The 10205-nt window shown below is 30.4% G+C and overlaps 2 non-coding genes across 2 annotated transcripts; one reads left to right on the forward strand and one right to left on the reverse strand.

The window, feature by feature from the left end:
* Positions 1–905: 905 nt before the first annotated feature.
* Positions 906–987, forward strand: Trnal-aag. Its single transcript has one exon. It is a non-coding gene; the product is annotated as a tRNA-Leu (tRNA).
* Positions 988–9354: 8367 nt separating this feature from the next.
* Positions 9355–9436, reverse strand: Trnal-aag. The gene has a single exon. It is a non-coding gene; the product is annotated as a tRNA-Leu (tRNA).
* Between the last annotated feature and the right edge of the window lie 769 nt (positions 9437–10205).

The raw sequence follows: 10205 nt of genomic DNA on the forward strand, positions 1-10205 counted from the left end.
ATCTAGTTCTGACATTCTCAAAACTTTATGTATTCGATTGACGTATTTCCTGTGCATATAATTCGTCAATTATATTAAAGAATGGATAAAATGTTAAATATTTTATAGATCAAATTAAAAAATCCACGTATCGTCGGAGCAATTTGTTTTGCAAATATATTTCGCCCGTAGTTTTCCAATTTAAAAGAATGAAAATGCTAAAGAGAAGACTGAGATAACTTGGTCCAACACGATTTGTGCATCAGAGCTCTGGAAAGAATTCCATGATAGTGTGATTTGTCATTGTTAGAATAAAACAAAATGGTTAAAAGCTTTAGTTGCTACTTTACCAGTCCAAATACATATATTTTTTCTCGAGTATTTTATTCATGGTTAATTTGAATCTTCAAACGAGGCATTACTATTCAAAGTTAAAACCTCTGTTCATTAATTTAAGTTTTGAGTTATCACAAAAATAATTATTAGTTAACTTATACTCTTGTATTTTTTTTCCTAGCAATACAATATGACAATAATTTGGTTAAACCTAGATAAACCTTTGAATTCTTATTTTTATTTTATAGTAAATTCTAACATGCCACATCTTGAGGACAATATTTTACATACATTCATTTGCATTAAAGACGATTCAGCTCTTTTTATCATAAACGCACATAGTTATTTTTTTATAAATACAACTTCTTCGACTATGCAAGTTTTACGTAAAAGACACACTGCAGACTGTCCGTGTCCACGAACACTGCAAAGTGCTCGAAACGTCGGGATGTTAAAATAATTAATATACGCGATTAAATCCGTTAAAAACTAGTTTTATTTCAACAGTTACACCAATTTATAATTACTCGATTGTGATTTTATTTATAGGAAAATTGCTTACTATTGCATTATTACAAGTATCTCCCACGGGTAGCGTGGCCGAGCGGTCTAAGGCGCTGGTTTAAGGCACCAGTCTCTTCGGAGGCGTGGGTTCGAATCCCACCGCTGCCATTATACTTTCTGATACAAATGATACATTTTTTAATTTTTCTTTTATTATTATCTACATTTATATCGTCTTTTGACATACTATCATAAGTAGGTTTTACAATATAATTTTATTTATTTATTTATTTAAATACTTTATTGTACACCACAAATTAAACAGATTAGCCTTATAGTAAGTGTATATAAAGAAACGTTTTATTAAAATTTTAATAAAAAAACATCTTTTTTTTATATTTAGAATAATTTTAGGAGTCATTTTGGTGTAACAATATATATAAATACATATACATATTTTTACTTTACGTGAAACTTTACTTTTACGTGAAATAGAAATTAATCTCCATCCAATCCACCAGCTGAAAATATTTTGGTGTTGTATCGTATTGTATAGTATCGTATCTGCGAAGGCTTGGAAACTTTACAATTATTTCTATACCATGGAATAGCGGCAAATTTTTAATCCTTTACGCTATCAGCACTGTTAAAAAAAGGAGTACACACGGCAAGCGTCACATTCATGATGCCTACACAAAAATTCAAAACTCGCTCGTTTCTATATTTCAAAAAGAAGTAATATTTTATTGGAAAAAAACATTTTAAACGACAGAGCGTGATTGGAATTGGTCGCGCTGTTATTTGGTTGTTGCATTCGCTGTAAATTGTAAAACAAAACCATTACAAAATGTATTTCTATTTTAGATCCTTTTTTATGGTCTACTAATTATATTTATTTAAATTGTGGAACAGAAAGTATCTTTGTTAAATTAAACAACCATGCTAAACAAAGACACAAAGGACGAAGCGTCTTAGTTTCATAGATTGGTGGCGCATTGGCGATGTATACGAATTTATACTTACTATCATGTGGCCAGTATGTCCCTCCGCCTACATCTAATATAAAAAAAAACAACCTATAACAATAAGGTCCAAAGTAATTAACAACAAGGATATACTATACAGTATTCTATACAGTATTCTATACAGTATTCTATACAGTATTTATGAATGTATTTTCTTCTTCCAACGATAAATTAATTAACAAACCCTTAAGATATTATTATCTTCTCTTGTAAGCGTATAAATAATAAACATTTTCATATATGTGTCGTCTAGTGTTGTTGTAGTCGCAGGTTCGAACATAACCCTTATTTATAGCAAAATACAGATATACGATTTATGTCTACGGTACGTTATTTATGAAATAAAAATACACGTAAATATTTTCAAACTCGTATTCTCAGATTACAAAACAAAATACGTCGTTTTGCACTACCGGGAATTTGCATTCGCTTTTGATTTTGTAATCGCTTTTGTTGCTTCGCTATTAAGTTCCCCACGCTCCGTTTTATTTCCCAGTATTAATAGTGTTATTTAAAAAATTCATTCACATGGAAATTAATGATAAGCAAATGTTAACGAATTAAATTAGTTCGTGTTTAGCAATAGCAGCTTGTCGCTGTTATGTTAAAATAACACGTTAATGGTAATTCAATGTGTAGAGATAGTAACGGAATCCATGAAACATTATTGAAAATCGAATGATCCACAACCAACATTGAATAATTATTATGCTACGCATTAATTAGTATTTTCCTATTTAGAAAGCTAATAATGTTAAATAAATATTATCTCATCCATTTTGAAATTATATATACTGAGTATATTTTACGACGTTATTTCGTATAAGGTACCTTTGTTGTTTTGTTATCTAACCCGTATGACACGTAGAGGCGTCACACGGGAGAATAAGGGAATACATTGTTACCGACTTTAGATATTTCATTGTTTTAATAAATCACAAAAGTTTTAGTATCTCAGTTGATTCTTTCCGTTTAGATCAATTTATTATTTATATTTATTTTGACTTGTAATCGAACTTATAATAAATGTCGGAAAACCAACCATTCGTTTGCAAGATACCGAGCAAGAAATGTTTGCAGGCAAATAAATAATTATAACATAGAATAAGTAAATGTCTTTCATTATAATTCCAAATCTAAAGTCTGCAAAGTGAGGTGTAATAGTAAAAAATAAAGGGTAGTGAAGTTTATGTGTATTTATAAGAGAAGACCATAACAACAAGAACCCTTTAAATAGTTCTCGTAATTCTATTGGTTAACGCGGCGCACGCCGATATTTAATATTAATGACACTTTTAAATAATTATTGTTTCCGCATATCAATTGGTCTCAGACTGGGAACACCACTGTGGTCTGAGCACAGATGTCCGTGTGGTAAGGAGGTGGATCATGTAAACTCTTTCGGTTTACATGGTCTCTCTTGCCCAAGGATTTCAGGCAGGCTTTTCCATCACGGTTCTCTTAATGACACAATAAAAATGGTTCTTGCCACCATTGACGTTCCTGCTCTTACTGAGCCTCGTGGAATTAGTCGTGATGATGATAAGAGACCTGATGGATTAACATTGGTTCCCTGGGAACGAGGACGGGCCCTTTTTTGGGACGCTACATGTGTTGACACGTTGGCCCCGTCTCATATTCGAGAAACAATTTTAAGAGGCGATGCCGCTGTATAAAAAGTTGAAGCAAAAAAATGATCTAAATATTTGTGTCCTATGTCAAATTACTTTTTTGTCTCATTTACTTACTATGAAACACTTGGCCCTTGCAGTAGTGGTGCAAAAAGCTTCATCAAAAGTATATACCTCCCCTTATTGCCTCCACTAGTGACAGGAGGGCTGGTTCGTTTTCAGTCCAGAGGATCGGAATTGCGATTCAACGGGGATATACTTCTAGCATTCTTGCCACCATTCCACGCGGTCAAGTTTTATACAGTTACTATTTTTAATTCATATTTGTATATATTTAAGCACTTAATATTATTAATTCTTATGTTATTAATACATTTTCTATAAAAAAAGAAAAAAAGGGTATTGAGTGTGCTGCTATCGATTACATTCGCAGACACCGCTCGGACAATAATGCTTAGAAGTTTTTAAACGTTGTTTCCAATGTTTCAGTAATAGTTTTGTGCACACAACGCTCAGCCGAAGATAGAAGCCTATCCCTTATAATTTAGTATAGATTTTATTCCCATAGAAAATAATTTTATATCATATCCTAATTATGGAATTAATTTCATTTGCTGTACAAATTGAAATTGCAAGTTCATTTAAATCCCTTTAGAAACCTAGTAAACAATTTTATAAACCTATTATATATTGCAAAATATTTAAAATATTATTAACGGTCTTTACATTGTACAAATTAATCCCAAATTTAATTAAAATGACTTATATATCAACCATAAATCCAATCAATAATTTTACTTTATAATTCCATATAATATCGCTATATAATGGAGAGCATTTATATATTATAATTCGGATTCAATCCCAGCTACAATACTTTACTCAACTACGACGTTTCGGTAAAGTCTTAATACAATATTTATATTACTATTACAAATATAGCAAATATTATAAATTAATTCAAAACTTAGATATTGAAAACTTTTACTTAATTTTTTTTTTCTTTATATCAAACTATACCACGACAAATACTAAACAATTTTCTGGAGTTTGGGAAGATACACGCATTGTTCCTATACATATAAATTTAAACAAGAGTTAATAACTAATTATCGCCCAGTTTCAATAATTTCTACTATGTCTAAAATTTTCGAATCCCTAATTTATACACATATATACAACCATGTCAAAAATTATATAAACATAGTCGCTTCATGTTTCTAATATTTTTGAATATATTGATAGTAACCTTCAAATGGATGCCATATATACAGATTTCTCAAAGGCTTTCGACAAGGTTAATCACAGCATTCTTTTAAATAAGTTGAAATCATATGGTATTTCGGATCGCCTGCTAGAGTGGTGCAAAACTTATTTAATGCATAGAATCTCAAGAGTGGTAATCTTTGGACACCACTCTAATCCATATGTTGCTTCCTCGGGAGTCCCACAAGGATCGAATGTAGGGGCATTTTTTCATATATTTATGAATTATATTGTACCATACGCTGATGATCTAAAATTAACTAGAGTAATAAAACAATTTTCTGTTGTTGTTTTATGACAGGAAATTATGCAAATTCATCTAATTGTGTAATAATAATTAAATGATCCTGAATATTGACAAATGTTATCACAAAATATTTACTCGTAAAAAAAAAATAATACCATCCAAATATTATGTAAAAATTTTGAATTAAAGGAAGTTGACAGGATTCGTGACTTAGGCATCATATTGGATAGTAAATTAAATTTCAACCAGCATATAGATTAAGCACTTGATTTAGCAAATAAATCACTAGGCTTTTTTTTTATTTTCATTCAATTGTAATCTTATAGAATATATTATTGGTTTTATTAATTATATAATAGTTAAAAATATATATTATACTCCTTATCTCAAATTATTGCTTATATTTAATTTATATTTTCAGAAGAACTTTTCCCTAGATGATTTTCAAATGTAATTCAATTTTTTTTTTCATTTTGATGTAATATTGTATCCACATCCACATACAATAGGATGGAAGGTCCACCTGTATAGGCATATGCGTGAATACACACATACACATCCTACTTGTACATAAATATATAATTATAACCCGTACAGGTGGTAGAATGGATTGTTAGATAGGGCTACGTATGTGTGGGTTCGTATGTTAGTAAATAGGTAGATGAATAATAATACATAGTGAGCCAGCCATCACTTATATAACAATGATTTTCGCTCGGGAAGATTTTAATTATACGGTACAGTTCATGAATCGGTATACCAGTATACAAGTACGGAGGACTCTAACATTTAATATGGAGGAATATATTAACAAGATAATGACTACGCTTACCGCGCAGGCGCAACAGACAGGTTAGTATTGAAGTGCTACTCACGGACACGTCCATGTATACATTGATTCGAGTGGCAGAAAGCGTGAAAGCATATTAAAATAGCAGTCGATATTACTTTACTATTTTCATTGCATTAGTCTTCCATTTCGTTTGTCATTCGTTTCGGTTATATTTCATATATATATTGTATAATCTGTATTGTGTAAGCTCAACACTCTTGCGTGTGTGTCGTCAATCATATTTAACTCTGCAGTGATCGGAACACTAAAGAATTGATCCCAAAAAGAATCGACATTCGCGTTCACGCTGAATGTTAACGGCACGAATGTCATTCGTCAAATCTAAAGATAGATGACGATTTGAATATACTTTAAATTTATTATTATAAATAGCTACTATACTATAATAGCTATCTATCTATATAAAGAGAAAAGGCAACATCTCAGCCGCATCGTGTAATTTAATTTACTATAAAGATCTATCTTGTTTCTTTTGTTCACAAAATAAAACGCAAAAAGATGGTACAATTTAATCAGGATAACCATTGGTCTAAAATCAAACGCTTTGTTCTCCATGACTAACAGCTTCCTGGAAATAAATGTCTGATGTCTTTTGAATTTCATTTGACACGGCAGGAAGGAGGATTTGTCGATAAATGAAAGAAAGTGTCGTTGAACACTTTATAAAAACCTCCCGAATTACCTTTGAAAATAATTCCAAGTCGTCTCATTGTTTTTTAATTTATTTCTTTTAGACATTACACACGCTTAATTGTTTTAATCGTGATATATTTCATAACTTTCGCTGTGTAGCTACAGATATCATAAAATTCGTACATCAGGCAAATAGGAGAAGAACATAAGGAGATGTGTATCTCCTGATGGTAAGATGTCACCGTCGCTCATTGACATTTTCGCTGTAAGAAATATTAACAATTTCTTACAACACCAATGCGCCACCAACCTTGGAAACTAAGATGTTGTGCCCCTTGAGCCAATTATACTGAAGAACTCGTATAAACGTCTTTATATTTATATTTTTTCATTAGAATAATTAATAAAATAAATAATAATAGTTTTAACTCTATGTTAAAGTTACTAAATTCTAGAACTACTGATTTCCAAACCACAGATCGTGTAATGCAATCAACTTGGTACAAAATAACAAGGTATAATACTAGATCCGTCGGTGTTTGTAGTCGTAAGTTTGAAGATCAATTCCATAATTCGAATAATCGAATAAACTATCGATTCTTGGAATCGAATATCTGAATAACCTATCTGTATTATGGAAATTAATGTCTGAATTTATGAACTATTGAAATCTTAGATCTATCTGAGACTGAATCTAAGAGAATTTTAATATATTTATTGAAATAATTTTATATTATAATATAATTTCCAGAGGAAATTATTCATTTGGTCCAATACGAAAATGTTTTGAATATAAATCCTTATAACCATTAAAATAATTCTACAGGTAAATAATATATGTTCCTTTTTAATTTATGTTATTTTAATGAGAAAACTGCTAAACCAATATACATAAAACTTATAGCAGAATATGCAGCGCGTTTGGGAGAAGGGTTTCGAAATTAAAATTATTGTAAATGTTTGTGCGCTTCACAGTATCACTCGATTTAAGACTAATGATATGACAAGCGGGTTTTTAAGGTTTTTGTTTAAAATAAATCGGAACATGTCAACAATATGAATAGAGTCGTTAAAGAGCGTTTGTGTGCTAAAGGATATTACAACACTAATGACTTTTTAGTTGACTGCACACCTTGGGAATGAAATGATCGCCTCCAGGCTGTTTCAAACAACTAATATATACTTATCATTGTACCTACATGGAAAATGGTTAAAAAAAATGAAAAAAAATATATCCCGCTGAGTTTCTTTCGCCGGTTCTTCTCAGGTCCGAGGTGCTAAATTCTGAACCGGTGGTAGATTTTTGACAATCAATAAGCAAGTGCAAACACTTCTATATTGAATAAAGATTTTTGACTTTGACTTTGACTTTGATGATATAACCGTATAGTTGTAACAGATATAACCGCATAGTTGTATTAAAAAAAACTAACTGTTTTCGAAAAAACTTTAATAAAATACTTAATCTTCTTTTTTATACACTACACTAACATTTTCGAAGATATTACAGATTTAAAAAGCAGGGACATAACGGTTTGTAATGTCTAAAACAATAATAAAAAACCTGCGAACGTTGTATATAAAGACATTCTGTAATGTATTTGGAATCAGCATTGTACGGAGTCGGGTCGCATACATGTGGCACATGTATATATGTATGTCCACAGTTGGAGTAGCGTGGCGGAATAAGGTGCAAACCTTCTCAATCAAACAGGAGGCTTTAGCCCAACAGTGGGATTTACAGGCTGTTCCTTCTTTATGATAATGAAAATAACAACCACGTACATAATATCCGAGTATTATTTACGCAAATATAAACAATAATTGCTAGAATAACACGTGTATTTACTTGGTGGTAGGGCTTTGCACTAGCCCTTTTGGGTAGGTATCAGATATTCTATTGCCAAACAGCAGTATCCAGTATTTGTTTTCCAGTTTGAAGGGAGAGAACCACATCGAACAAACAACGAACATTAATATTTCTTACAGTGCCATTGTCTATGGGTGGTGGTAACCACTTACCATAAGGTTGGCTCATTTGATCGTCTGTCTACCTTTATCATAAAAAAAATGTATATTTCAATAAAATCATAGATTAACGGAACAGATAATAAAATACAGGTGCAAAATAATTCAATATTATAAATGAAAGAGAATAATTCAAATAAACGTTTAGATTAATAATTAATTTAGCTTAAGAGGGTGAAAAGCGCTGAGCGATTCAAAGAAGAGAAATATCTTAAAGATATTCAGTTGACGGAATGCCATTCGCATTTCGAAATTATCAAATAATTCAAAAGGATTATAATGTACTACAAGAATTTAATTTGACAAAGATATAAATCCACTTACAAATAACTCAACAAAAATTATTATAAGCAACGAAATCTTTAAGAGTATTATTGACATAATTCCCTTCGAGAAGAATTGTCCCAATAAATATTAGCAATAGTTTTAATACTTTTATAGGTTTGTTTGATAATATTATATTTTTTTAAATACTAAGTTTTGAAAATAGGCTCAGAAGTATTAAAGAATGTCTACTGTTAACGTAATAGTAGCTGTGACTGTGAGTTTTAAATAGGTCTTTAAAAATACTTGTAAAATTTAAAATTATAACGCAGAAGTGTAGTAGAATTCCACTATTTATATTTATTTATAATTATTCCATGTGCAACAGTTCATATCAGTGAATAAAAATTGTTATCGACTGAGGTCAACTATTCGTGCATCATTTAATTTACATAAAACCGTCATCTACATTTTTCATTTTAAAACCATCGTCATCATTAATATCATCTCAGATGGAAGACAACCTGCACACTAACACTGTCCGTAAGTACTACGAGCTAAAATAAATATATACCTGTTAAAAATAAATGGCAGCGGTGGGATTCGAACCCACGCCTCCGAAGAGACTGGTGCCTTAAACCAGCGCCTTAGACCGCTCGGCCACGCTACCTTCTGGATAGAGTGTGTCAAAATTGTATTATAATTTATTATTAGAAAAGGGAATTTAATCTGAAAATTATTTTAATATTTTAGCTGACCATACTATTATATAGCAAATAAATAAATACATTATCTTTATTGGAACGCATTTAACTATTTACTTGTTTTTCATTATTTATTGTTTTTCAGTCCAATAAATAAACTAAAAACTTTATGATTTATGAATACTTCTGATCAAAATGCGTACTTGAATGACTTCGGTAAGACTTTGTGCTAGAAATCTATAAAATAATTTAAATATCAAAAGTGCGTAAACAGTGCAATTAAACACAATGTCTGTAATTATGTATTTTAAAAATATAAGCAATTTCTGGTTCCGAATGGAAATAAGCTGACAAATAAATTCAACCTCTATTTCATTAACAAACACATATACAAAACAAACATTTAACACGGAGTGTTTTAGTAAAGGTTTTCATTATTCAATGACTACACGCTAGTAAATTTACATTAAGCTCCATGAGAGGTCTCATCAAGTTCCACTCTATGTTGAATTATCAACTAATTCATTGTAAAGTTTTTAATTATAATTATACTATCTTTTGGCGTATGTTTATTTAAATTTTGTTTTATTATTAACAAAAACCTATTTTGAATATATATACAATTATTTAAAATTAAATATTATATAATTAATATTGTTGCTCTATTATATAGTATATAGTAACTTCAATCCAATTTGGTCTCCTTTATATGTTTCAAAACTGTGTAAAAAGGAC

Source organism: Vanessa atalanta, chromosome 8 (genome assembly GCF_905147765.1).
Source record: "Vanessa atalanta chromosome 8, ilVanAtal1.2, whole genome shotgun sequence".
NCBI classification, from domain to species: Eukaryota; Metazoa; Arthropoda; class Insecta; order Lepidoptera; family Nymphalidae; genus Vanessa; species Vanessa atalanta.